Source organism: Larimichthys crocea, chromosome XXIV (genome assembly GCF_000972845.2).
Source record: "Larimichthys crocea isolate SSNF chromosome XXIV, L_crocea_2.0, whole genome shotgun sequence".
NCBI lineage: Eukaryota > Metazoa > Chordata > Actinopteri > Sciaenidae > Larimichthys > Larimichthys crocea.
Genome location: NC_040034.1, coordinates 11,577,468 through 11,604,147, shown reverse-complemented (window position 1 = coordinate 11,604,147; position 26,680 = coordinate 11,577,468). Strand labels below are relative to the sequence as shown.

The 26,680-nt window shown below is 40.8% G+C and overlaps 1 long non-coding RNA gene across 1 annotated transcript in view; it reads left to right on the top strand.

Moving 5' to 3' along the window:
- Nucleotides 1-15,453, top strand: part of LOC113744586 (uncharacterized) — a 44,977-nt gene extending 29,524 nt beyond the window's left edge. Inside the window, exon 3 of the long non-coding RNA XR_003461669.1 lies at nucleotides 13,940-15,453. This is a non-coding gene — a long non-coding RNA (uncharacterized LOC113744586). The remainder of the gene's footprint in view (nucleotides 1-13,939) is intronic.
- The last annotated feature ends 11,227 nt before the right edge of the window (nucleotides 15,454-26,680 follow it).

Sequence of the window (26,680 nt, the reverse complement as noted above, 5' to 3'; positions counted from 1 at the left end):
ACCCAGTACAGCCAACTCAAGATATCAGAGTCCTTACCAGTTCCACAACTTGTCATAGTTGCCCCTTGAATGTCATCATGTTCATTATCCATTGTTTTTTTTTCATGCTAAGTGTAGCAGCCTCAGCAGTCATTTCAGAAAATATCATAATAGGATCACTTGGCTTTTGTGAATGCACAAATAGTGCTTTTCCACCAAGCAACTTATCAAGCTTTGTCTTGAAACGCTGAGGTTTGTAAATTCCTGGATCTAAGTGAAAGTCTGCAAAAAAGCTTACGGTATCTTTCCCAGACTGTTTTCATTGAGTATATTTCACCTCTGGTAAGCCCTGCTTTAAGCTCATCTGCCACATTTTGTAAACAAATGGAATATGGACCATTTCCTCCTGATGAAGTGCCCTGATACTTCCTTAAGAATGCACTGTAACAGGTAAGATGATATTTGCCTTTTGCAACAATCAAGTCATTGACTTCTTGGTCGCAATTCTGTCTTGCTGAGCTAGATGAAGAATCTTTTCAGATGTACTCAAGACTTGGATGTTGTAAGGTTTGTCTCTAGGCTTATCTTTCTAAAAAAAAATGCATTTTTCCCAAGTGACTGGAGATACTGATTGTCTAGTGGAGCGGGGGCTCCTGTGGTTCTGGTTCCTGTGATTTCTTTGCACTTTCAAAGCTCTTCTTAAGGCAAGAAATGTAAGTGACATTGGTAAAAGCAGCATAACACGTTTTGTGCCAGTGTCTGTGTCTAAGAACTCCTGGATTCTACCCAGAATGCATATTCAACATCTTTGTTTTTTGCCCTTTCAGTTGCTCTGACTCTGATGCAATTCAGGCCTTCCTCAGATGGTTTTCTTAGTTGCTTATCTTTGCTGTATTTTCCATAGTCATTTTGGCAAACAGAACATTTCTGCCAATTTATTTCTTTTGCTATTGGCTCTTTTGGGGATGCTAGGCTTACAGCTCCCTCTGGCTCCATGTTAACTTATCTGAAAAGCAAGGAAAAGATTAACACCTCTCTACCCTGCTTGCATCTTTTTACAAGACCAAAAATATGATACCAAATCTGGTATCGTTTGGTGGTGGAATCTGAGTTTGTTGTTTGTAGACAATGAGAAAAATGTAATTCTCTTCAGTGAAATTCTGTCTTAACGGTGGGGTAGGAGATGTTGGGAAAACGGTTCCAGCAAGCTATATTTTGAAAATACACACCCATGCCTTTTTTTCAGGCCTCCCCTTGAAACCACACTTTCAAAGTAATGGAAGGGTCTCTATTCGTTCACGAATAGGTAAACGTGCTGAGGGGGAGGGAGAAGCGGACTGAAGTTTGATGGACATGTCAGGATCCAATCATAATGAGCAGCCTCATCAACGTGATTGGAGGGTGTTTTCCCATGATTTCGCCCTCTAGACTGGACTAAAACATTTCGTTTTTTTGACAAACCTTCTATTTTACTGGCTGCAATGGGGCGTGAAGAGGTTTTCAAGCAATATGGTAAAAAAATGCTCCAGAAAACATCTCCTACCCCACCTTTAACATCTGCTTCAATAATCTTGACTGAACCTCTTGTTTCACACCTCATGCCACAGCTTTGCTGACCATACAGCGCCCCTTGTGGTGCAATACTCCTTTGGCATAATTATTATTCATTTTTCTAAAGGTCATGTTTGCGCATAAGATGGATTATTTTGCAATTATGTTCATAATTACAGTAGCTGGTTAAGGAGAATAAGGAAACATTTAAGGTTAAAATCCGATTTTGTCACTTTTAAAGATATAGTCATAAAATGGACAAAAATAATTTTCCAGGCTGACAACCTGGCTAGATTACATCATAAGGGGTCGAATATTAATATTTTATATGTTGTCAGCTCCTACACTGAGATGTCCGCATCAGTTACAATGTCAGCTTTGGCCCTCTGACTAATGTGCCAGATGTTTTCATTGGTGTAGCATTAAAAAAAAGCAGCCCTACATAAAAGTCTCAGCAGCACAGCTGGGTCACTGATACATTTCGTGATAGCAGGATTCCTTTCAAATGAATGACCTAGATATTCAAATGTCTTTTTGTCATCATGATAATGACCGCACCATTTATCAATCATCATGTTGTCAATTGGCCGGTCCCAAGGGCGAAGAGGGAAATTGTTGCAGGCAGTTTTGGAAAAGAGAGTTGCCAAGTTGTAAATCATAGTGCAAGTAAATAAAAGCAGCCTCTCTGTTTCATATAAGTGCGTGCCCTCTAATAAATATGCTGGAGGAAAATAGTTGTATGCACACCCAGTGCCCCTTTGTAAAGCTTTCGTCATGATAATCAAATTATTTTAGCACACTGACATGCAAGATGCCTCAACACGAATTCACCTCTCTCCATTTTTAATTGATGCTCTGTTTATTCAGATGTTTTGCTCACTTTTTGCTCTGATTTCTGGGTCACCTTTTTTTTTTTGTCTGATGTTCAAAGACACTGTCTGAAAGCAACAAATAATTTGTGACTCTTTACTGGTTATGCTGCTTGAAAATGTGCCCTGTAACTCTGTAGATGGAAGCCTTTTAAGACTTTGATATATAATTAATTTATTGTATTTTCCTTTGGGGTTTTTTTTTCAACCTGATGATGGTCTGTACTGGCAGTCTCATCTGTTTGCAACCCCCCATTTCATCATAGCACAACAGCCAAGTCGCAGCACATAACAAAGAGCGATGATTACATAGCAATCCATAGCTATTACCCAAGAAGTGGAAAACATGAGCAGCAGCCCTTCACAACACCACCGCCGCCGTCCCTGCATTCCCTCGCTGCCTGGGCTGTTCTTCCCAGAAACACTGACCACTAATGATAGTGGAGCAACACCTGAGCATCCTGAATGACAGCGTGCATAAGGCACTCATGGGAGACACGTCCATAATATGATTCAGATGAATGAGTTGGCAGCATTACTTCCCTGAATCTCAAACCACAGTATCCTCCTCAGGCAGTTGTCATACAGCATTTGGGCTTGTAGCCAAACAACAACGTCCACATACCTGAGAGGGGCTTTTAATATTCCATCGGGCATGCACAGATCAATACACTGTGTCAACAGGATTAAAATTGATGTGCATGGTAATACAGTAAATATATCATTTTAGCAAAGTGTATTGACACTCCTGTAAATTTGTGATCGCTGGTACTGTTGTTATATGATGACTCATGGACAATTGGTCAGAAATCACATCGATTAGATGCTGGGTCCAATTAAGGAGATAGCCTCGACATAACAAATAGTTTGTAATGGATTGAAGCAAATAGTTTTATTGTTTGGAAACGTCTATAGTTTAGCTGTAAATTATCTTCAATTATTGACAGATTATTCTGCTTGTTTTCTCCCAGCTGATTTCCCTTGAGAGTTAAACAGGCTGCAGAGAAAAATGCGATGCAGCCTTTTGAGTTTTAAATTAAATGTATTCCGTTCGGCTGTGATGTGTATAATCAAATGGTAAGCAATACGTGACTACATGCAAATCCAGGCTAATTCAACCAAACAATTCAATTTATCGTCACGGAAAGATAGATCAAAATCATTTTTGTGATTCAGTAATCAATATCAGAACTGAATAATTGATTTACCCTGTTATTTGTTATTTGTAACACATTATTTTACAGGTTCGTAATTTCCTAAAAATCGTTTTAGATGTTTCCTCTATTTCCAACTAGGGAAATTAAGACAAAGTTGTGAGTTTGTTATTAAACATTACTTAGTTGTATTCAGTTTCATCAAGAGTTGTTTATCAGATAATTTTTTATTGAAATAATTGCTTTATTTAAGTTATTTTGATTTCTGACCTGCTGTGTAATAACTAAAAGACTCCCTGTGTTATTCTAGAAATGAATTGGAATAGATTCATTCATTTTACCTGTTATTTGTACCAAATTGAATCATTCTTTGATCATGCATTCAGATTAAAAGTGTCCTGTGGAGTTATAAACAAACAGTTATGTTTACTTTGCTGACATAAAATCATAAAACTTTAAACCCTGCATTATTTCCATCGATGTTTACTGGCTACCTTCTCTTCTCCCTTCCTTCCTTTGCTGATGTATTGTTGCGTTCTTACCACCACATATAGATCAGTGAAATACTGTGAAACGATTGTCGGAAATGTGTAGTACATAATGTGCCCATTTGCATGAGTCCTGATCCAGGTGCAGAAGACAAAGTGTATAGCATATACACCCTCTCCTTAATAGTGTGGAGGAGAAACTACAGTGGCCGTGAAATGTGCGACAAACCCAAAAGGTGATGTCTAGAGACAGTGTTTTAGGTGGTCCATTTTGGGCTACTGTAGAAACATGGCAGTTCAACATGGTGGTCTTCATGGAAGAGGACCTGTGGTGACTGTATGTTCCTTTAAACGGGAAATGATTCTGAAATTATAGATCTTTGATTGTGTCAGTGCTGCATAATATCCTCACAGTATGACCTCATAGGATCTGAACAGCCCTGCCAGGATGCTCTGTTGTCTAGAAATTCAATTCTGCAACCATGATGTCAGATGACATGGACTTCAAGACATCCAGGGGTCAAGGGAGCAGGAAATGGCTTAAACTACTGAATAATGTCAGGTAAATGAGAAATGGAGAGTGCTGGCTGTCATCCAAGAGGAGCCTGCACCCTGTGGAAAATTAGAAGCATCGGAGACTAAATTGCCTCCAGCTGGACACCCATATCAGATACTGAGAGTGGATGGGACAAGGAGCACTCCTGCTGTAGCACTGATTGACACACGTATATAATTTATGTGTTTCAAACAGCAACTCATTAGGATTCATGAGTGGACAACATTCTGGACTTCTGTGACCTGCTGCTGCTCGAAGAGCAATTGGAGTATCTAATTACATGGACATACTGTACAGTATGTATACAGAGATAGTTATTTCTGACTTTAGTATATATTTGCTATTTGCTGCACCTGCACTGTGAGGAAACATATGCGCATGCACAAACAGTTTATAAAATACCTGGAAAAAAATTTAGGAAACCGACTTGTGGACCCATTGCTTCACATTCAGAACATTTCTAATCTACATTGCCCTTAAAAATATCAATATTTACATATTAAGCTTTGTCTGCACTATTAATCATTCTGCTCATCTATTTAATTCAGCGGGCATTCATTTAATGATAGCAGGAAAATTCAGCGATAGTTTGTTATGCTTGTTTGAATCTCAATTTTCTCAGGTGACACACACTACAAGGTATTAAATGAAACCTTTGGAGAGACACTGATTAGGCAGGGCAGGATTTCTAATACATGGCTTGGAGCAAGTGTAAACATTGCCATATTGTAGCTCAGTGAGAGTCTCTGTATGTTGTATTCTATGTTTATCAGCTCCTCTGAGGTGCAGCTTGTGGCTTGCGTCTTGGAGACACCCCTGCTGTCACTTGCTGGGATCAGCCGAGCCCAGATTAATCTAGGAGACATGGTATGCATCTCTCCATGCTTCTTTGCTCTGTAGAAAACTTGATAAGAAATTCACAATCCCTCCAATCATCATTTAGAACCACAGAGGAAAACTACAGTAATGAGTTTCTTCCAAGGCCATTTGATTGCAGTTTTCCAGGTGGGAGATGGATATGGTGGGGATGCGGTCCCTCAAGGCCCCCAGGCTATAGTCACTCAGTCTGATTTAAAAGGAGACTTCTGCAGACTGGCTAATGGGAAGCAACCGCTGAGACTTAAGGCTGAGATAAAGAGAGAAGAGGAACAGAAAAGAGAAGATGGCAAAAAGAGGGAAGAGCAGGGAAAGTGCTTCCAGTTCCCTCGTGACAGACGGAATGAGCATCGATCAGGAGAAGTGTCTGTTAGTGTTCTGAGCAGAGTCTCACTAGTGAATAGTGTGAACATCAACCAGCCAAAATGCACCATGTGGGACTGCTCTCATAACAGGTGGCAAGAACGCTGCTCCATTCAGCTTGGAGATGCTGTGGTTCTAATACCAAACTGAAACTACAACGAACCCTATGCTCTGCCTCCGAGTCAAAATATTTGCTTAATTATTGATAAAATTATAAGATGATTTGCCAACACTGCATCAGGTTAGGTAAGGTGGTGCTATTCGGGAAAGCCATCCATCACTGAGGCTTCCTTCAGCTGTCATTAGCAGGGGGTTGTGTCTGTTCTTGTCAGGAAGATGCTGGGAACAGGCCCTCAGAGGCCCATGGGTAAATCTGTCCATGCTCCTGATTCACTGGGCCATAAACATTGCAGGGACTTTGTGATTACAGGGCCTAGGTTTCAGCTATCTGGGTTTGGGTTGAATGCAGGTTGGGAGGGAAGTGCCAGTGTGCTGTGAAAGGATCCTCTCACAGAGGACAGGTACCAACACCGCTATCTGTGGTGGGAGAGGCGCTGCATGATGGAACAGGATCTGAGGTTACAAGCTGCACAGGCAATGACATCTTAACAAGATGGCACATTTGTAATTATCATTCATGACTATCATTATCTTTTGCATGAGCTGGCTTTTCATCCAGACCATCACACTTTTTTTCTGTAACCAAGCAGGTATTTTTATATGGCATACTTTTACAAAGGGGTAAAGTGTTCCTCTAGGGCATGGAGGGGAACTATGGTGCAGATATTCATATGAATGAACTCACTGACCTGTAACTGTACCGGAAGCAAAACTATAATAGTGGATGTGAGCAAAATATTCTATTCCCAAGTGCAGCTTAGTCTGTATTAATAAATCTGCCTGGATATTTTTTATTGTGTTTTCGCTTGTGTTAAAAAATATGAAGATTCATTCATTCATCAGTTTAAAGACCCGTTAAAAAGGCCACAGCAAACAGACTGCAGAGATTCTGCCCTTACTTCAGGACTTATTCGTGTCCGGAATAAAAAACAGGCAGGAAAACGTCACTGGAGATCCATCACACCCTGTGCATTACCTGCTCCAACGTCTCTGCTCTGGTAGGTGCTACAGAGCACTGTACTCCAAAATGAACTGACACAAGAAGAGTTTGTTCCCACAGGCCATCACCCTCATGAACACAAGACACAATCCCTGTGTGAAAGCCGTGTGACTCAAACATCCTCCAGTGTACCTATACATAAATTATTCTCATCGTTTAAGTACACAGTTTCGACGTGAAAGGAGTTTTAAGTTAATGCTAACCAATAAAAGTGATTCTGAAAGTAAATGCATTAATTTCACAGAAGTAAAAACTAATTTAAAGTTTTACAGTAAAACAGAACCAGTTATTAAATCTGTTTTAAATATTATTCATGAATACAGAGTTGGCCATGTGAGACCAGAAAAGTCAGACATGCTCTCTTATAAATTGCGTATGAGTGTGAACAAATGGGCCATGCAATAGGTTTACCAGTAAGTGAATGTGAGTGTTTGTAAGTTTTTAAAGTCATTTTCAGCATTTAATACTTGGCTGACATAGAACTATACTATATTAAAATTGAACTGGTGGAACTTGCTAGCATGTTTGTTTTGTTACAAAAGTTATATTTCTATTTACTTTATACACTTTGATCCATTCCCTTGCATTTGTGAGGTCATGTTTTCTATTTTCCAAGTGCTATTTCAGAGATTGACAGGCGAGTAAACCACATTTATGCACATTCACCCTCAATTGCACTCTTGTCTGTATCTTAATACTGTACCGTTGTTGTTGAGGAGAGGCGGCACAGTGGTGCACAGAGTACCTGGCTTCCTCCCACAGTCCAAAGGCATGCACTTAATAGCTAGATTGGTGACTCTCTTTCCCGTAGGTGTAAACATGAATGTGAACGGTTCTTTGTCACCGTGTCAGCCCTGTGATGAACTGGCGACTTGTCCAGGCTCTGCCTCTTACACAATGCCAGCTGGTATTGGTTCTAGCACCCCGCGACTCTGAAAAGGGTGGATGGAAGTGGTTGGATAATTGTTGTTGAGTTCGAAGTATTGTTATCGCAAATTATCATGCGAGTGCCAGGATAGCACATGGCATAGCAGAATGAACATACTGCTAAATATGTGAAAGTGAAGTGAAAAAGACAGCAGTAGTAACTGCATCATATAGTGTAAGGTCACCATACAGAAAGGGTAACAAATTGAAAATCAATTTAAGGTTTATGGCCCATGAGCCAGGAAATATTCTGCCTCCAAGGGTCGTCATATTCTCCCGTTGGTCATGATCACGCACAGTAAACACACTGAATACATGCTTTTGTTTGATTTAACATTTCATAGCAGTATGTATTGTTATGGATTTTCACTGTGTTGCCCACACAATTTTAATTACACAAGGGACTAGAAATAAAAGAACTTGCTTTAATCATCCATATAAGCTCCAAACTCCTCCCTCCTCCTTCACAGTAACAGCCTCCTCTCTCCAAACGGTCGTTTTGACACCAATCAGCAGTATATTGTGCGCCCGAACACACTGAATCCTCTGGAGTATCTTCTTTCTATTCTAGAGGTTTGCCATCACTGCATGCTCGGCTTGTTTGTATTGGATGCATCTCGCAGCATTTTGCTGGATGGCAGCTGAGGAGCCCTGTAATTGTCCTTGACAGAGTGAGAGAGAGCTGCATTGAGTGGTAGAGATCAACATTGTGCTGGCCATGTCAATCAAGTGGTCCAACCCAACAGGGCTGAGATAAACCAGCCAATGACGCAGTCAGAATAAAGTGACTCTTCTGTAATGGCCTGTCGCCATACCATTTTCTAGGTGACAGTACACATTTCCAAGACTGGCAACGACTCAGCTGTTGATGGTTAGGTAATTGTTTGTGGCAGTAGAGCAAAAAGGTATTTGCTCAGTTATGTACAACAAAAAGAGTGTCTGTATTTTTAAACTCTTTAAAACTACTGTACTGTATCTTTTGAGTTTTTAGGGGTTGTTATTCGCGCCCGAAGTTTTCAGTCCACCACTTTGACCGAGAATGAAATATCTCGACTACTTAACAATGGATAGCCAGATATATGAAATTTGGTGCAGAAATTCATGATCCCCAGAGAATAAATCCCAAGACTTTGGTCATCCTTTGACCTTTTGTCTAACTTGACCAGTAGGTAAAATGGATAGGTACAGAATTTTGTATGCACATTTATGGTTGACAGGATGAATCCTCATGAAACATGGAACTTCAATACAGATATTCATGCTCTCCATAGGATGAATTGTAATAACTGACCGCTTTCATTAGGTCAGTTTTTTTTTTTAGTTCTTCAATACTAATGGTTCTTCAATACGATATACCCATCATCCTGACCTTCAGGCTAATTTGCTTATGTTGGCATGTTAAACAAATATTATAATAAACATTAAACCCCATGTTATCATTGTCATTGTGAGCATATGAGCATGGGGATGTTAGTATTTAGCTCAAAGCACAGCTGTGCCCTGTATCCATTGTTACAGAGTTTTTGAGCTTGCCTGTAGTCGCTCGTTACAATGCCTCCTGCTGTGTGGTGTATTAGATTAATATCTGAAATAACTTAATTTCAGTCTGAGTGTTTAGTGTCGCCTGCACAATGACATCATCACGAGGCAGCAGTGGTAAAGAGGTTGTTGGGAACGATGATTGAATCATAAAAATCACATGGAAGAATCCCACAACTCCATTTACTCTGTCCTTTGTTTTACTACCATAATTCTATTTTCACATTTTACCATCTATCACATGCCTGCGTTGAGCTTAAAAAATGTTGTGTTTTTATAGCACTGAAGATATAGCAGTGCAAGTCTCTGATGTGTTGGCTTTATCTTCTTTATTTGCCCATTTCTCTCTTCAGGATAGCATTACTGGGGCAGAGGCACAGAGAGCCATCAGGATGTGGGTGTAGGTGACCTCCTCTCTGCCTGGTGTGATTGTTTGTTGACAGGTCCTTGTCTGAGGGAGGAGTGAACAGTGATAAGAGTCAGTGAGAGTGCACGGGCACTGCAGATAGAATGACCTGACACCGAGAAACCTGGGGAGGGGTGAGAAATGCTCCATCGAGATACACTTCCTTTTTAATAATGTTTATAGAGCGAACCAAGGAGATGTTTTCATTCCACTAAAAACCACCAACAGAGACACTCAACCATAAAGACTGACGTTCACTCTGCTATTACTGTCTTATCTGGAGCCAATGAGGATGCGATATGGGGAAATTACATACCGATATGTGTGTGGGTAGAGACAAAGGCTGCTTGTGTAGCCCTTCCCTAGGACAGGTTAGAGGATTTGGTTACAGTCATGCTCTTGCTGCCATGGCAAAGGAGGACACAGGCATCACTCTGTGGCTCTGTCTCCTTTGGCAGTCGGTGGAGTGAGAGATCACAACATAATTTCCAGGCAGGAAGGAACATGCTGGTGGAACATGCGTGAGGCAGAAGGCCACTGAACAGGCGTGAACATTAACACAAACACTGCCAGTCAAAATGACTGATTACCTCGGAGGGCGTGCTGTGAAAAGTCAATTCAGCACTCAAACCCCCTCTATCCCCCAGCCTTTAAATGCTGGGCCACAAGCCTTCATGCACCTCTCCCTAGGGTGTTCAAAATGTATAATCATTAAAATACGACCAGTGGTTGGCCTTCATTGTAATTTCTAAGTAGTGCCGTTGGAAACTCCTTTTGCCTAAGCTGTTGCCATTAGTCTTCCACAGCCACACCTACAAAGTGAATGCATGTTTTTAAATGTCTCTGAATGTATTCTGGTGTACCACTGCGATTCTAAATTGTTTTTACAGGCTCCACAATTCTGTCCTTATTTAAAGCTAGAAAACATGGCCAGAAAACAGAGCCCTGATTACAATATAGCATATAGTAGAGCTTATAAATAATATAAAAGGTTACTCTGCACTACTGTAAAATTCCTCAGCACTTAGATGAATCCAAACCTGATGAAGTTACAATTAAGCAGTGTCTCTGCTACTGTAAGTGCTCACATACAAGTTGAATGTCACTCCCATTGGACCTGGTCAGGGCTTCTGTTTGCTCTCTGTATTTATAGCCTGTTTTCAATCGGAGGAGGACTAGCTGCCCTCAAACTGCCCTTCACATCTGCAGAAACACTAGCCTGTCCCACAGTGCCACCACACAGCCAGACCCTGATATAAATCGCATTCTTTTTTGTGAACTCCCTGACACTCAGAGCCATCTTAATCTTACAAGAATACTGCACAGCACTCCTTTGAATAATGAGTGATTAGGGGAAAAGCTATGCACACTGTAGATAAGTCAGCAGAAACCCACTCTAACCATGCACTTCTGGTTTGCCTTCATTGTAAGCTCTCTATAATTCATTTGTCTATAATGTTAGCAACCTTTCTCCTAAACTGGTGTACAGATCTGATATGCTTGATCTTGATCAAAGCTAAACTGTAACCAATACAGTTAAAGACATATTTGGAAATAGGGTCATTAGCTTTCTTGCTAAGAGTTTGATAAGGGATTTGACCACGAAGCTTCAGCCAGCAGCCAGTAGCTGTAGTTTAGCTCAGCACACAGATGGGAAACGGTGGGGAAAAGTCTGGCTCTGTCTGAGGGTAACAGCATCTGCCTACAAGCACCTCTAAAGCTCATAATGAACATGTTAAATATTGTTTGTTTAATCCATACATATTTCCCCCCATTTTCAGTCTTTATGCTAAACTAAACAGATCTTCTTGTACAAATATGAGAATGGTATCATTCTTCTTCAATAAATTTCAAACATTAAACCAGATCAAGCTATTTCTTTAAAGGAGTTTGAGGATTTGTATTCCAGAGTATTAAACACTATTTAGAACCCAGTGTATAGACGTTATTGGCGGGTCTACCCACAGACATTGTATGTTGCTAGATGTTAAAAATTAAAATTTACTGCAACTTCCTCTGTTGATCATTAGTATTTTATTTGCATTTAAGATTTCTTAGTACATGGAGGAGGAGCAGATTTCAGACCATGTTGTCGCCTCTTTGTGTTGCTAACAGTTTAAAATTTCTATTTTGATAACCAAGCTCTCTTTGCTTTCCTGCTCACGTTTGATTTATTGACACGTGTCCCCAACGACCTGACAGCTTATTTGGGTTTAAATTTCATTTGCACTGTGACCCTCATTGTCCCGTATTGTAGCTGTGTAAAACAACTCTTTAATTCCATGTCCATATGGCTTCTCTTAGTTGTTGTTTGCCTAGAGCTCTTTCCCAGTGACCGTGTCAAACTGCCTTCCGTGGATCATGGGCCTTTGACAGGAGAATAGATTGCATGTATTTATATTTCACAGAAAAAATCAGCAGTCTATTGCCTGAGGGTTTGGTTGCCTATCAACGTCCTTCACGATTGTTGGAGAGGGAATATGTCACACTTTCATCTGTCAACATGGACAAGAAGAATGTTGTTTCAGGTTTCAAATGGAAGCTTACAGTAAATAAAGTCTGCAGGCCAGAGCTGCTGTTATAGGAACCTTATCCATCTTTCCCCTGCCTTCACATTTTGGATATTGGATAATGCTATACTACCTTAAATATCTGCCAGTTATTTGAATTATAGTTGTAACTAAAATGACAAAACTATTGCTTTACACTCATTCCAAGGAGCTCCTCGGAGAAAAAAGGCATTTTTATCTATAAGATGTCCCTCTGCATCTCCTCCCCCATGCATCCCCTCTTACAGCCTGACAGTGTAATCATGGACCAGGACAGCATTTTATGGGGGCTTCTTTAATAACCACCAGCACAGCTTGACCTCTGTAAGTCCCCCAAAGACGCCACCTTTTCCAGCCATCCCCCACCTCAGCCTCAGGACCTGAGGCTGACTGTCCCCTCGCATCACCCACCGTCCTCTCTCCCAAAACATACCCTGAGCCTCCATCCTCCTATGCTGACATGCTCAGATGCTCCAGTAATGTCTTGTAGGTCTAAAGGTCAGGCCTGAGCTGTCAGGGTGGATTGGACCTCAGACATAACAGCACTCTTTAGGGACCACAGTGAGGCGTGCCTGTCTCCCTGCCAGTCATTTCTCACTGCTAAAAGATTGAGTAACCCCATGTCATATGTAGAGCTTAGACTTGTTGTCACTATTTTGTATTTGACACTTGTAACTGATAGTTTACTATTGGATGTTATCCATCTTAAGTAATTAAACCTAAAGAAAAAAAATGAATCATTTTCAAGATGAGACATTTCCTCACAGACAGATGTTTTTAGTTTGATTGATTTCTTTGAGAAATCTGAAGGGACCAGAACAAAGATTCGGTTGGTGATGGAAATTTGCTACATGGGGGACGTTTGAAAAAAAAGATCAATTACAATTTGGAGACATGCTGTGGTGTTGTGCTGTGTTGTATTGCCTTTGGAAATAAAATGGATGGAAAACTAAAGATGCAGGAACCTCTTTCTGTAGCCCCTTTAACACTCCTCTGGTTGACCATAATACCATACACACATAGTATATCCAAGTAGCATATAGCTGCTGTTCTGTGACAGCAGATTGAGAGTGCTTGACAGTATTCATAGCAGGAAAAATATTAGTATGGCTGCATTATTATAAAAAGCTGTAATGATATCTCATATTAGTTCATTAAGATGAGCCAAAACTGCATGTGCCTATTAATAATGTATGTCTTTATTCTACAATAGTATTTCTTTACAGACAAAACCCAGTTTCATCTCCACAAGAAATGCTATTTGTTCGACAGACTCATTCATTATTGTTCTAAATAGTTTGTCTAATGACTGCACAAGAGGTGGTAGCGCCTTGGCACAAAGGCCTAAAATGCCCCTGTGGAGAGCTGTACAAGACCGAGCTTTTGTTAGTCAATACAGTGAATACTGAGCCAGGTCCTGGCAGGGAGCTCAGGGCCTGAGAAACTCAGCAGGCACAGCGATGTTAGATGTACACAGGATGTATGCCTGAATGTATGTGTAATCTTTGGGTATATGTCTCCATTTGTGTTTCTTTGTGTGTGTGTGTGTGTGTGTGTCACAGGCTCCTGTTGATGGATAGGGATGTTTCTATTTCCTCTAGACCCTCCTGACAGATCATCCATCCTTAAACAATTTGGCAGTGCCCTCAGAGCCTGAGAAGACTGAGAGAAAAGATGGGCCACACAACTGACAGTAGCCTTAATGAAAGACTCATCGGATCGGCTCCAGGCAACCAGGAGGCGAGTGGTTTCACTGTCTGGGATGGATGGAAGAATAACATGCTGTCAGGTACGGGTGGCCGTGGAAGCAGGTGGACATTATGAGATTTTGTAGGCAACAAGTATATGGGTGGTAGAGCTGAGGCCGCATTAGAGATGAAGCCCTCGTCTGAAGATTACTGAGTGTCCTTTAAAATGGTCAGAAAGCAAAAGGGGATGATTGCAAGGCCCGTTTACAGAGGGTATACAGCTGAATAATATACTGTGTGGGCAAATCTGACATAGAAAATAGAATAGTTATTGTCTAATAGGGACTATAATTTAGTTAAATGCCATATGCTGAAGTGGAATTCAGTCTTAAAAGGCTCTTATCCACTTTCAGTGAGTAGACTACATATTGGACTAACATGATGGTGTGTCTGGGTAGTTTGTATATATACCAAGTAAAACCAGTGAGAAAAAGCTTTGGGCTGCTGTCAGATGGAGATTTATAGGGCGCAGCTGCACGGAGTCGTCTTTGGTCTCTGTGTCAGCCCTGTAACTGCAACCTAACCTCTTAGCACTGGCTGGGTCTCTGTGATGGATGGATGTGTTTAAGTCAGGTTAAAAGTCCACTTCCAGTCACTCGCTGGGGCAACCAGACTTTAATCTTGAATCCTGCAAGGACTGCCTGTAATACAGCTATTCCCTGGCCTGATGAACAAAGTGAGGAGACTTGCTCCGCGGAGTCGAGGCTGGATGAATGAAACCCTGGCTCCTCTCCCACTCGTCAGATTACCCACCTGCTCTGATCACGGCCAGTGTGCACAATAGCATTAACTGTCCCTCTCCGCTAATGAGGCTTGCAAATGCATGTGAACGATGCAGCAGAGTCACTGTAACTGAATCCCAAATTTGTTTTGTCATCTCCTTGTTGTAAGTGATCGCTTTAATTTTTTCCTGAGCGCTGGCTGTGTGTTTCCTGGTGGGAGCAGGCCAAAGACAAAGCCAGGTAATAAGGCAGCATTAGCAAGCTAATTAGACTACAGACCTGCTTTGCCACAGCAAATCATTTCATTACATCTTTCACAATAGGGCATCACAGCTCTTCCGAGTAGCAATATTTCATAGCCAATTTCCTGCGCCTCGTCTATATTCACCAACTTTTGTCAATAAATCTCTCATATCCATATTTATTGAGCTGAGATTTGGAGGCCAGGAGTGCTGCGCCTCGATAATGAAGACAATGTTTCAGCGTGGATTCAAATCCCTCTGTGAGCTTTAACACATCCTACTGATACTTATTCTTCTGTAGTCTGCGGCGTACACAGGCCTTGTAAAACTGACTTGATGTCAGCTCCATGTCTTGGCTGTCAGATAGGCAATAAATTACTTTGACTTACAACACAGTGCGTGTGTATGTTTTGTTTATTCTAATGGCTTGAATCCGTAAAGAACATTGTCCAGTTTAGTGAGGAATGTGTTCTGCATACGTTTTGTCTGTGTGTATGTGTGCTGGTGCATTTACCAGTGTCAAATAATGGCCGCCTTGATGAAAACCAACACACACATGTATCACTACATATTAGAACTGCTGTGTCCTGTTACTGTAGGAGTGTGAGATCCCCAATCCTGCTCTGATTGAATCTGGCAGGATCCAATCCTATAGTATCTTTGAGTGGAGATAACAGGTATGGTTCTGCAGTCAATGCATGCCCCCAGCATCCACAGCCACTATCCATGCATGGATAGGCCTGCACTCACTATAAGTGAAAGTAGGATTATGTGTCTTAGCCTTTCAGGGGCTTTTTTCTCCCCTCTGCCGATCCTTCTTTCCCTCTCTGTCTCTGTGGAAGGTCACCTGAAGGAGGTAATCCCTATTCCTCTCTGTTTTCTTTCTCTTTTATCTAAGGGGCTTTGTGGCCAGCACCGGAGCCCATCCACTGATCAGCAAAGCAAGAGCCGGCACACAAACGGAAAAGCAGAGGGGAACAGCTCGATGCACGAGATTGCTGCCTTTTATCCCCCTGGTGTGAATAGCAAAATAAGTGCCTCACTATAAAGCATGAGGCGATGCTGAGATTTAAAATATGTATGAGTTCCAGTTTTCTAATACATTGTGCAAACTTACTTATAGGATGTGACCAGCAGGTCCCTCCCTGATTTAAAAGCAAGTATGTGTGTGCATGTGTGCGGTGAGGGACCGTATCTGTGTGTTCTTGTTGCATTCTGAGAGGAAACCCAAGGGAGGCTGTATTTACATTCAGCTGTTTTCTGGTAGATTTATGCCTTGGCATGATTTGTTTACATCATTTCTACAGTACATGTCTATGGAGGATACAGCTGGAAAGCTCCACAGGGAGAAACCGCCTGATGGGATCTAGAACTGTTGTATGTGGTGGGATGTAGCTGTTTGAGATGGGATTGCACTGTGCCTCAAAGCTTCTTGTGCACTCGTTCAACTATAGCCAACAGTCGAACCCTTCAGCGTGGGAGAATTTGGCTAACTCCAAGGCAATAATGTAATCACTGCTAGAAAGACATTAGTGCCAATTTGCCAATTTGATGTCAGAGCCATTTGGCAGTGACGACTTGTGCCTCCACTCAGCACAATGACTTATGGGATATTAAAAAAAATGAATCACCTCCACAGGGGGAGGAAGGGTTAGCCATCAAAGTTATGCTACTGAGGAACATTACCCTCCTCTGTATATAATGAGACATATTTAAAACAGCAATCATCCCCTCCTTTGAACTCTGGGTCACAGTGCGGAATCAATCCTTCAGGTGATTGAAAAGAAAGGCCATATGTGTGTGAGACTGAGCATATTAACCAAGGTCGCATACGCTGCGCACACGATCCGCATGTGCAATAGATGTTCTCTAAGAATTGCTGAGCGCGATTAAATCTACAGCACAGAATCACATTTTGACTCTAAATCATGGGTCAGGTCATTAAGTGAGCTGCGGGTCTTCGTTGAGCTGTTTCTATCAATTGAATTAGGGTATTATTCTGGATAATTTGGTTTAGAGATGAGCAGTTCATACAGGCCACAGTGTCCGTAATTACTTTGAGATGAATGAGGAAGAAAAGACACTGGACATTTCAAATGATAATTTATAATAATTATTTTTAATTATTTACAGCACTTACTTCCTTTAACATTGTTGTATTGCATAATAATCTGAGTCTGTGAAAATTCATGAAGCTAATATGCCAGTTGTGGTTTGACATACACTTAAGCAGATATTTTTTTTAGTAAACTGTTGAAATTGGGAATTCATAAATATTTCTATGTGGTGTACTGTTTCCCCATACTTAAAGAGATTTACAGCCATAAATGATTCAGCTGGTTCTCAGTGTGAGTTTAATATTTCCATATGGAAGGCAACACCTTACAAAACATAACACAATCAATCTTTATCACTGGTTTATGCATCAGTGAAGTTATGATTTTTATTATTGCTTTATTATTATATTGTATGTATTTTCAAATGATGTGGTTGGATGTGGACCCAACTATTAGCACTCTTTTAACACTTAACACAGACACACAGGTGTTACAGGTTTAGGATGAGAACCAAGTTGATAATCCAGCAATAGAACTGCATTAAATTTGGGCTCTGGTCAAATTTGTGAGTCAATAAATGGTAAATGGACTGTACTTATATAGGGAGCAATTTTGGGTTCAGTATCTTGATCAAGGACACGTAGACACGCAGATTGGAGGAGCCAGGGATCAAACGGCCGATCATCTGAGTAGTGGACGACCTGCCCTACCTCCTGAGCCACAGCCACCCCATTAGTAATCTCAGTCTATTATGAATTAAAAATACAATTTTGAACCCACATTTAATTATCTAGCTGATTTTAGCTTACCATGTGCCCGTAGTATAGAGTCGTGTGTGTGTGTGTGTGTGTGTGTGTGTGTGTGTGTGCGTGTTATATAGTCTCAGTTTGAAGGAAAAGTCACTTTCACGCTATCTTGGTAGAACATATATGGCCACTATTTGACGCTAATGAGAACTGAGAAAGATATTAAGCCCCTGCAATGTCTGATAACAAGACAATAACGATGCAAGCATATTTATAGTCTTGTAAAGGTGTTACCACATGGATAGCTAATTAAGCAAGAGGGAGATAAGAGACAGTTCTTTTAGTAAAGGTCAGCATAGGGTGCTCCTGAAATAGGCAGAATGTAAGCATTGTGTAGAAAAGAAGAGAAAACATTACTTCATCAAACACAGCATATTTGCTGCAGTCACTACTACAGTTTTTCAGCGTTTGAAGATGGTCAGTGTGAATAATTTTCCTGCGTAGTCTAACATGATGGCTGAAATGACATTGTGTCTTAGCTCTCTCTTGGAAAGGAAAGACACATATTCACAGCGCTGGAGATAAATCCTTGCAGAGCAAGGGGACATCATGAAAACAGAAAGCTATACTACTGTGATAATGAACTGACAAGACCTACTCTGCGACTGCCCTGCCATAAACCCCAACGGCAATTTATGAGTGCAGAGTGACCAGAACACCTCCCCCTTCTACAGATAACTACCACAGCCTTGCAGATCACGGCTGTAGTGTCAGCTAACATGAGATGAGAAGGCCTGTTGAAATCATGCTGTGTGACAGCCAGGAGCACAGACGTCTGTACACTGACTAAAGTTCATATTTGACCAAGTTGGCATTGTGCTGTTAAGGCTTCCTCACTGAACCCAATATGACATTTAAAAGACTGCAGCATATGAAATATCTGATATATAAATGATGTAATATTGAACATTCAGTGAGATGAACTTATAGCCAGAGGACAGTGATTTCAATTATTCAGTGGAATGTAATTACAAACCTCACCATTCAGTGCTGTGTAGCAGTGTAGTTTTGCCACAAGCAAAGATCATCCAGGGTCTGTTTTTATTGATATTCTCATTTCTGCCCTGGTCAGGGATTTCAGCAATTCTACACCACAGATCTGCTCAACACAATTACAGCAGTGCCTCCCAGGAGGAGTTGGACACATAGAGGGCCTGGATAACAAGGCAATGCTGAATTAGTAATATGGTAAATAAAATACTAGTAGGATGGAAATCCCAGTATGCCAAGCCCTGGAGTCACAAAAAGTCAGGTTTAGAGGATCTGTGGGGTATAACAAACATGTTGTGAACGTTATTGATCCAGGATTGCCTAGGTAACAGAGGGGCTGCTGGTATTACAGACTCTCCTGACCTCTGTGCCCTCTTAGTTTTATTTGGAATGATTCGAGACGTTTTGGGGGTTTTCTGTTTCAGTATTTCATTTCTAAGAATGAGGGATTACATAAGCCTCACTATGAAATCAAAAATTAAATATGCAATAGCAGCGTACATAATTAAAAGAATAGATGAGAAATACACAAATTCACTTACTTTGTTTCTTTCTTGAGAGTTTGATGATAGCACTCTCATGTCCATATTTGAATATGATGTGAATACCAGCGTCTGGTTAGCTTAACTTAGCACAAAAACAGAGAAACAGACTCTGTCCAAAGGAAAATAATCTCCCTGTCAGCAACTCTAAAGCTCAGTATGTTGTTTGAAAAAACGACTTGGTTTTAAAGAGGGTTGTGTATTGGACTATTTCTAGTACAGTGGATTCTATTACATTTGGACAAACATGAGAGTGACAAAGCAAATAATAGCTATAACCTAATATTTAATAAAATGATTGAGTTTATGCATTGCAGTATTTGCAGTGTTGTGCGCTACAAGGCATATAGGTGGACTGCTAAATCTTGAAGAGCGAGTTGAAAGTTGAAACTAAAAACCTTTAGTTTACAAGCTCTCTGATTAGTTCTCGGGAAAAACACATCAGTCTGCATGAGGGTGATTACAGAAGAGTGCTTAAATCCCTAAATTGCCTTTGCCGCTGCTGGCTCCCTGTTGTTATTGTTATTTAAAAGTAGCAATTGGATTTGATGCAGTAGGAGGTGAAACAATGAGTGGCCATTATTGTCAGCAGTCTTTGTCTATAGTGCACTGGGCACATTTCTTTGTGAAGTAGAGGACTTCCTCGCTGTATTTGCAAGTTGTTTTTCCCTTGTACTCCCATCATTAATATAAATAAAATGGCACTGTGCACAGCCATGCATGAAAATGTAATCTTAGGTTGGTTGATTCAGAACATCATCAGCATACATGTTATCCAGGTAATTTGGGTGATAGACCTTGAGAGCCCCAGTACCGTAGCAAGTATCATGCCTGTGTTTTATAGGCATTAAAATCACTCCAATATGCAGCTTATGTCTGCACTCACCTTTCAGAAACCTATGCTTCTCTTTCCACTTTGCTTGCAGTGGCAGTGGAGATGAAATACTGGCCCCCAGAAAGCCATTTGGCACCTAATTGAGCAATCCTATTACTTTTCTCTCCCTTTAGACTGTGACTTTCATTGCTTCAAAGCGATGGTTGGAAGCGAGAGTAAATGATTGTGTTGCAGTAGGTGTGAGCATATGTGTATTTAAGTAACTTTGTTGTAATACCGTGTGTGTGTGCGCGAGTGTCTGTCTGTCTGTCTGTCTGTCTGTCTGTCTGTCTGTCTGTCTGTCTGTCTGTCTGTCTGTCTGTGTGCACTCTCATCACCTCTCCTCACCTGAGCTACCTCAAATTTTAAACGTTGATTGGTTTCAGAGATGGACCACATTCACCAGAAAAGACTCAATCTTAACTCTTCTTGTGGTAGCTCATGAAGGACCACTTCACTACTTATGACCGACTTGTGGACACAGATAGAAAGACCAGCTTCAATTCACTTTTTGAAAATATTCCCAATGCCCCCTCCAAGAAAAGATTCTGTTTTTGAAGTGAGACCTCACATCACAGTATTAAAATGGAACTTGCTGGGTTTATTCAGTGTTTTGCCCCAGGCTATGTCTGTACAACATGCAATCCTATAAAGTATTTCAGAATGATGTTAATTTCATTTTCTGCTTCAAGCTATAGTTAGAAAAAACAGAGACCATAAAGCATAGTGATGACATTGTTGATACTGGTGGACTCTGCGTGATAATGGTTTGACAGGTCTATTGTCAAAACATTTTTACTAAATGAGTTATACTATTTCCTAAACTTCCATACTTGTAAAATGCCAATAAAATAGGTGAAAATTGATGCAGCGCCAGCCAAGGTATTAATTATGGGTGAAGTCAGTTCCTACACTTGGCACGAGACAACTCGATAACATCTTAGTGTTGACAAGTAAAGTGTTGATTTTTTAGTTAATAATAATGTTAACAACTACATTTAGAATTATTAGAGTTAATGTTTAAAAAAGGTCAATTTCAAACAAATCCTTTCAGAATTTATGTGCATGCACCTGCTGTATAATTAAAAAGTTGTGTCTTTGAACTTGTAGAGCAAATGTGTGTCTTCGTGTTTTGATTGTTACACAGTGCTACATATCTGGACCTTTGGTGTCTTCAGTTAGAAACAGTCGAACAAAAAGAGTGACTGTTGAAATATGCCAACAAAATGCAAAAATATGGAGAAATGTGCCGCTCAGATTGCTTAAGTGCTTTTTGTAATTTGGACAGAGTGCATCAGAGCTGCCTCAAACAAACAGGGCCATTAGCATAAAGCATCTAACACCTGCTCATCCATTCATCATCAACTTGTGGACTTTTCTCCATAGCAAAGATACCACAGATTTTCAGATTCACCCCTGCATGCCTGCATGCTTAAATGTTGAGGTCATCCTTTGTTATCTTTTAAAATACTCCTCACTACCTCTAGAAAAATGTACAGGCTTTGATGCGTAACGGTTAATAAATTCCTAATACTGTTCCAGTTGAATCAAGTGGATGTAACTTGTAATTTCCTTGAAGATGTAAATGACAAGTGATTAGTTCAATATTTCTTCTTAGGATTTCCATAATTAGACTCCCTGACCAGAATATTATTTTAATCTTTTCTGGTCTAAGATATGCGCAGACATTCTCTTGGAGATGATTAAATAATCTTCAATCAGCGTTTAACCAGTGGGACTGTAATCTGGGAATTGGGAATGGAATCTCTAGGGGAGATGTCTTTCCTTTGTAGGATGATGTACACATTGGCTTTGTGCGTGTGCATACTTGTGCGGATCTATTCCTGGCAGGCTACATGTACGTGTCTCGTTCAGCTTTTGATCACTTGTTAGCTTCTCTATTTTTTGGACATGCTGGTTAGAGTACATGTGGGAATGCACCTCAGGTTTACAGTACAAATCAGCCTTTCAAAGGAAAAAAAATACTTCAAAACATGTTTAGTCAAAAGGAAACGTTTAGATCAGCTGCAAAACCGTTCTTAATTGAAGAAAGAGCTTTAAAAAAACAATACCAAAATTTGGGAAAATGAACATGACACTATAATCTGTTGCATAGATTCATACACTGACGCAGGACATTGCAGGGCTGCTGTTTCAAGCAAAGAGATTGTGTCTATTTAATACTCCTGCAAGCTGGTGACCACATGACTAATGTTGCATTCTGATGCGTGCTCTGGTTTTATCTCTGTCTCCATAGGGGACCATCAGGGTTTTAGATATGTGGCTACCATAGAGCAGCTGCCCATGCCCGCTTCTCCTTTGTCCTCAGTTTTATATAATCAAATAAATCACTGAGAATGGAAAAATTGCCCTGTCTCTTTTCCTGTAGAAATAGCTCGTCATGTCTAAGGCACAGCACACCTTACTGCATAATTCAACAGGCTTGATTAGTTTAAATTTCCCAGGTTTATTTATTCTATTTAAATGTGCTGTGAAATCCCTGTAATTGCGGATTGCTTTGAGTAGGAATGCAGGTCTTCAGAACAATGCAGAGCCGCACGGTGGATGACGGCTTTCAGCTTCAATTTGTTTGAACAATATAAATGATTTTGACTCAGCTCATTTCCTTTGCCTGTGGCTGTTAATGTCTTGATCCATCTAAAGATAGCCTAGAACCTCTAATTACTCACCGGGCTGTTGATGCATTAGCCCACATTCTGTGATAGAGGAAAGACCGGGTTTCTAAATTGAATCGTCACCTCTACAATCCCTGAAACATTAATACTATTGCTACAGCCAAAATATCCCTCAGTCTTTTCTGAAATAACTCACTTCATTAAATTCAGTCTGCCTCAGGACTGATGCCTGTGATTTATTGTTGACAGTTTCCGGTGAATTCGTAGAAAAGCTGTGGCAAAGAGTTGTGTCCCACTGTGTTTTGAGGTCAGGTCTGTTGAGGGCCAGCTCTGGCTGTAGGGGACCCAAAAGATTTGGGTCTTATCAGTCCCAGCAGCCCTCTTCATGAACCATGGAGCGACTATGGGCCTGGAGCCGCTCACACACTGGGACTGCTACTCAGCCTGCTGGGCCTGGTGCACTGACTGCCTGCCTAAGACCTCAAGCAAAATATCCCAGAGGCTGATTATATAAATACTAACCAATGCAAAGTTTACTTCTGCTGTCAAAACTTCTCTCATTATTGCCCATTAACATCCTTTAAACACATATTTTATTACACACTTAAATAGACACATACACAAAAACTTGCTTAAATGGTACTACACACACACACACACAGCCAACCATCATGGATGAAAGCCTAAATAGAACAGACCATTAGAGGGAGGAAGGGGAATATGCCCAGTGGTCAAGCCATCACTAGTTATCATGTAGGTGGAAACCCAATTTGCAGTTTGGTCCAGTTGCTCTGAGAGAATTTTGGGGGCGTCAATTACTTCAGCCACTTGCTCGTGGGCTGTAATTGCAGTGGAAAAGAGGACAATGTTTATTCATGCGGTCATGCATTGATGGCCTTTCACCTGTGTGCATCTCTGCTGAATATTTATCTTTGAACATCCCCCAAACCAGATATATCGAAAAACCTCAGCTAAGACCCCCTGCTTGACTAAATCCATAGTTGCAATCCCCCCCAATTTTTCAGTCTTACTCATTGTATCACCAAACCACTCCTTGTCAATGTAGCTGGGTGAATGTTAAAAAAAAAAGATCTGATCGGCAAAAAGGTTGCTGTTGTTGAACAGAAGCCACCATGAGACAAAGGTACCCTATAACTATAATGTTTAGTCCATTTTCAATTTGTAGTCAAATGAAACTATATTTTCTACAAATGAATCCCTTGTAGAAATATTATTTTGTAACTAAAAATACCTTTCTCCCTAAAATTGAGGAGGAGCAGGAAAACATCATAATGATGAATACAGTACAGAAAGAAAGGGCAGAGCTTTGGATAGATAAACACGCCTGGATTCCCCCCACCCTGTCTGTCTGCATGTTGCCCCATGCTGGGAGTGATAATAGCTGGACATGGCCCTCTCTCTGGCAGTCAGCTGCTCTTTGTACTGAGCCAGGGAAATGGAGGGAGCCAGGGGACCAAAGCAGGGCGTGTTGTTGTGTGGACAGCGGTCAATGGGCTGGTGTTGACAGCTGAGCTGCTCACTGTCCAGGAACAAAACCTCAGGTCACCATTTATGATTTTCCTTGTGTAACCTGACTCATAAACCACAAGAACCATCAAAAGAGTCTCCATTTTGGGGAGAGGGGGACTTCTAGAGTGAAACAATTAACTGTTTCCTAAAACCCTAAAACGAAATAGTGGTTGTCCAATCATAGCTTAGCAACTGTAACTAGGGATGGCTGGATCGTCAAAGGGATTTCTCCCTCCAAAACCCCAAATACAACAGCTAAAGTGCAGGGAATGGATTAAACAATGTGTGTGTCACAGTGTGTCAGTGTTTGTCTGCCCTAACCTAAACTGGAAGCATTACCACGTCTGTCAAACTAGCTTGTTATCTACCATAACCCAGTGTTATGTCCCAGCAGTATTTCACACTGCATTATTTTGTGGGGTTACAAGCTATATAAAAAAACCCATTTAAGATTGCACCATGTAGTAGCCTATTTGCCCACTGTTTGGGAACTGTTCCTAGATGCTTACATATCAAAGCACAGACTATATTATACAGGAGTACCTGGCATTATCAAATGCAAGAGGGGAAATTTGTTTCCTAGCAGGAAAAGTTTATTATGGTTAATTACATATGGCTGATGTTATATGGTGAAGACTTTTTACTGGAGCACAGGCCTATTCTTGTATTCACATGCAGTGGTTTGTATCAAATTTCCCACTGTATAAAACAATTAAACAGCATAGCACCTTTTTAAATAAATTAAAGCACACCTGTAAAAGTGGTGCTGTGTGAAAGAATTCAGTAAATGTAAAAAAAGAAACAATTTAATTGCATAAAACACATTTATCCAGTTCACACTGTTTCCCCCCCCGCTGTCTCTATGTGCACCTTAGCTCGCTGAGCAAGAGTGTCACTGTTGTCATGAACCTTACAAACCACTCAAAGTAATGCATTACTGTAATGTGTTACTTCTGGAACATGTCACCCCCAACACCTACTAACCACTGCTTAGCAGCACAGACTCTGACGTAGAGCTGGTATATGTAGTTATCCCGTCAAGACACAGAGTTTGAGAGCTTTGACAGCCACTAGAAGCACATCTATTCCATAAGAGAGTTACTGTGTGAAAACCTGTGTTGTAGCTGGGCTTGCAGCTACTATGAAAGGACCTCTGGTGTGTGTTTCTGTAGGGGGGAGAGTATCAGTACATAGCCATAGCCATGCTGTTTATCGCAGTTAAGATTACAGTTCGTAAGCCCTAAATATATTTTAAGCTCTGAATATAACACAGTTATCAGAAGGAGAATAAATCTTTCTTTTGTATGACAGTGTTTATCTGGTTGCTAATGCAACCAGTAGCCATGTGTGAGAGGTACAAGCTGGGGCTGTGGTTACCCAATGTTCTGCTTATACTTGACATGACAACTGCTAAGGGGGGGTTACGGTTAATGATGGCCCAGGGAATCCATGTGAACCAAACTTTCAAGTCCAAGCAGCCACAAGCTTATTTTGAGCAGAAAAATAATCTATATGATTATGTTTACAATGCAAAAAAAAAAAAAAGAAGTGTATAGTTCCTCTTTAAAACTGAAGCAGATTTCATTTGCATTTTATTTAGCGATGACATTTTTTCCTCTCCTGCGTCTACCACGACTCACATCTGTTGCTGGTAATTGGGGAGAGACGTTCTCTGGCCAACTGTTTATTTTGCTCTATTTCTTTTTTCCTGTGAGCATGTGATGTGCAATTCCTGGGAGAGGCCAAACTGGTTAAGGATCACTGCCGAGGGACTTGCTTTGCTCAGGTTGCCAGAAAACAGCCGTTTCATCTCTTGCACAGTGAAGCAGCACGGGTTAGCATGGAAAGCAGATCAAAAGCTCTGCAACAGCAAAAGTGACAATGACAGAGAATTGCCCATATCAACACCGACACACAAACCTCTGGTAAGTTCAACTGAGGCACATATGGACAGTATCTTCAACACCCAGAAATAAGACACGTCAGTTAATCAGTGATTCATTTTGAAAACGGAGACAGAGAAATTAAAAAGAAGTGTATACGAACAGCATGAGGGAAAACTGAGAGAGGGGTAAATTTAAGAAGGGATGAGGGAGCTCCCACCAGATGTGAGAGCATTAATTACTCCTAATCAAAGACTGTGCCAGCCTGGTGAC